A 3,917-nucleotide genomic window follows, 5' to 3' on the forward strand; every position below is an offset into this window, starting at 1 on the left:
CTAGGCAGTTTGGATGCTCAACTTACTAGACCTGGATGGAGGTGGGGGTTCCTTGGACTTCCCACAGGGCCGGGAACCCTGATTGCTCTTCGGGCTGGGGGGGACTTAATTGGGGGAGGGGGAGGGAAATGAGAGGCGGTGGCGGGGAAGAGACAGAAATCTTTAATAAATAAATAAATTTAAAAAAGAAAACATCCAAAACAAGGCAGTAACACTTCTATAAATATTTAATAATGGCAGTCATCTTTTAGACTGATGTTGTTGACAAAATATTTGTAATTACTTGCCATAGTTCTTTTCATATAGTAAATAGACAAAGTGGGCTAATGTTTGTAACAATAAACAACAAAGCAGCTCTATGGAAATTTTCTGGATTCCAAGGGCTTGGGAGTAGTCACTCCCTAGGCATTTTTTTCTTGCTGAAAAAAAACTGATAGGCTGTCTCAGACATTACTTTACAAGTATGAAGGTGTATGTCATAAAACAATCCCACACCAGTTTGGAATTATGATTTACAAAAGGGTTATTTATTTAAAGGGAAAAACTTACAGATAACCATGTTAGACAACAGCCTTCTGCACAACCAGGAAAGGAAGCTAGTAGTCAAAAGCAGAACTGGAAGCAAGAGAGTGAGCATATATAAAGCCACTGATTTTAAAAGCAAAGAGACCATGCCCAAGTAGGCTGGTATCTTAAAGGCTATTGGCTGAAGGAGTGGAAGAAGCTCCCAGAGCACCTCCTTTTTTTGTTTAAGTAAGAGAGTTCTAAACCCAATACAAAATAATATATATACTAGGAACAATATTAAGTATAAGATTAGAGTTACAATCAGCATAAACAATATTATGCAAGGAACATATGCTAAATGTTTTAATAAACATTTTATCCTATGGAGTCTAAGTCTTATATAGGAAATGGCTTGGCTAGATCATAAGAGGATTGTAATTTTGATTAATCTTCAATCCTATTGAAGTCCTGAGAAGGGTGATAATATTATTTGAGCAGGCAGGAAGTACAATCAAGTAGCTTCCAAAGCGAGCAATATATGACAGAGATAATTAGCTACCTGAGCAATCACCCAAAGTCTTATTTTGCAACGTTGAAGCAACCAAATTTGGTTATGGCCTAGCATAATTGACAGACCATTTTCAGAGGCAGGAAATTTTTCAAAACCATCTTATCCTGTCTTGGAAAGATTTGACAGTCCTGCTTACTCATTTCAAGATATCATGTAACTTGTCAATGGTTGAGGCATTGTCAGTTCCTTGCCCAAAGGCCAGTTTTGCCAAGAAGAAAACAAGCTCCAAATGGAGTGCCTTTGGTGCTCAATATTCTCTCAGGAATAGATTGGTGCTATAAGGAGCAGATGTTTCTCATTGACATGAAAAGTCCCAAATTATTAAAAACATTCTAAATGCCATATTCTGTATTCTTTGAAATATATGAAGAATGCCAATCCATCTGAAATATATCTATGCACATCTAGAAAATCTAACTAACATGACTACAAACTTGACTATTATAGATGATTATCCATCAACAACCTATATTTCCTAATTATACATTACATTCTCAATGAGCTACACAATCACAATACTTTAATCAAGATCAGAAATATACATATAACAAGATTGGTCTTAAATTTATATCAATAAAGCTAAATCCATATCAATGCAGATTATTCATATTAATATCACTGCTAGATGAAACCTCTTGATTTAATTTGAAGAAGAACATAGAGAATAATGATATAATGATCTACAAGCACTGTTCACACATCTATAATGTCTCCATTTCTTTATCAGCCAGCTAAATTCAGTGCCATGTAAATATCTTGAGAGATAAGCATTAAATATTGAAATGCCTCTGAAATACTTAAACTATATGAGCAGAAATCATGTCTCTTTGTCTTTTACACCCCTTTTATTTTCTACTCTTATCACCTGTGACCTTAAATAACCTTTTTAAGATATAGTTACTTTCTTTGAAAAATGGATAATTCACTAGTACATAGGTGTCACTAGCATATTGTCAGAAATAGAGGTGAATATGGACTTATCTTTACAAAATGTTAACATTTTTGAATAAAAATAAATTCACAAGGTTTGGTTATTTTCTTGACTATAATTTGCTAACTGACTCTACTTTCCTTGATAATCACATAAGTAGCATATGCCTTTTATATTCTAACAATAATTGGTAACATTAGCTCTTAGACCATGGATTATACATCACATAGTGAATATAGCTATACACATGTTTATATTCACCTCTCTCATGTGTGTGTGTGTGTGTGTGTGTGTGTGTGTGTGTGTGTGTTTGTGTATGTGGTGTGAGGTGTGGTATGTATGTGTGCTTGTGTGTATGTATGTGTGTGTGTGTGTGTGCGTATTAGAAATTGGGTAGAAAGTGTTGAAGAGATCCTAGATGAGCTCAAGGATTTTCCAAAAATCTACAAGGTAAAAACTTGTAAATATGTAAAGGTAGTATCTACAGGTACATCATAATGAACTTAGTCAAGAAGTTTTGCTGGAGATATTTTGGCTGCCATTGTTTTAGAGTTTGTCTGGAGGGTTAGACTTGTTCTGCAGAAACAAGGTATTGTAGAAGCTATAGACACAAAGGCTGTAACCAGGGCTTGGTGATATACATCTTTAATCTCAGCACTCTAGTGTCAAAAGCAAGCAGATCTCTATGAATTGAAGGGCAACCAGGCCCACATAGTGAGTTCAGTGTTAGTCATGGATACATATTGAGACCCTGTCTTAAAATATCAAAACAGTAATACCAAAAATAAGGACAAGCCAAAGCATTAGTGTAGGTTCAGATGAATAAGTGGGTAAATTGGTATTCAGGAAGGAATTTTAGTAGGTAATGTGGACTGTGGAGACACAGCTCAGCTAAATCCTATGGAACAGTTGGGAGTCCTCTGCATGTTGTTTTCTTAATGCATACACTAGTTGGACAGAGAACAGTTGGGTTGGACTGTTTTGACTACAGTGTTAGATGTTTTAATTTTTTAGATGTTAAGGTGACTTTCATTATTGTAGGTCTATAATAAATCTTGATGTCAGAGATGTCTCCGGAAGTTTTTTTATTGTACAGGATTATATTGGATATCCCGGGTTTTTTTCCATATGAAGGTGAGTACTGCTTTTTAAAGGTCTGTGAATAAATATGTTGAAATTTCAATAGGGATTGCATTTACTCTATAAATTGCTTTTGGTAGAATTGCCATTTTTATTATGTTGATCCTACCTACCAAAGAGCATGGGAGATCTTTGCATTTTCTGGTATCTTCTTCAATTTCTTTCTTCAATGATTTAAGGATCTTGTATAACTGGTCTTTCACTTCTTTGGTTAGTGTTATCCAAAGATATTTTATGTTATTTGTCATGATTGTGAAGGGTGATGTGTCTCTGATTTTTCTCAATTTATCATTGTTATATAGCATGGCTACTAATTTTTTTGAATTGCTATTGTATCCTGCCACATTACTGAATGTATTTAGCAGCCTGAACTGGCATTGCCAGATAGTTAGATTGATGAATATCTTAAATGTCACCCTAGAACCTTCATTCAGCAACTTATAGAAACAGAGGCAGGGACCCACAGAGGAGCACTGGGCTGAGCTTCCAAAGACCACTTGAAAAGCAGAAGGAGTGAGAATATGAGCAAAAAAATCAAGACCATGATGGGGACACCCAGTGAAACAGGTTAACTGAGCAAATGGAAGCTCATCAATTCCAGCTAGACAGAAAAGAAAACAACAAAGGACCAAAATAGGTCCTCAGAATGTGGGTGACAGTTGTGTGACAGGGGTAGACTGTGAGGCCACTGGCAATAGCACCAGGATTTATCTCTGCAGTTTGCACTGGCTTTTTGGGAACCCATTCCCTTTGGATGGATGCCTTACC

This window comes from Microtus ochrogaster, unplaced genomic scaffold (genome assembly GCF_000317375.1).
Source record: "Microtus ochrogaster isolate Prairie Vole_2 unplaced genomic scaffold, MicOch1.0 UNK55, whole genome shotgun sequence".
Lineage (NCBI taxonomy): Eukaryota > Metazoa > Chordata > Mammalia > Rodentia > Cricetidae > Microtus > Microtus ochrogaster.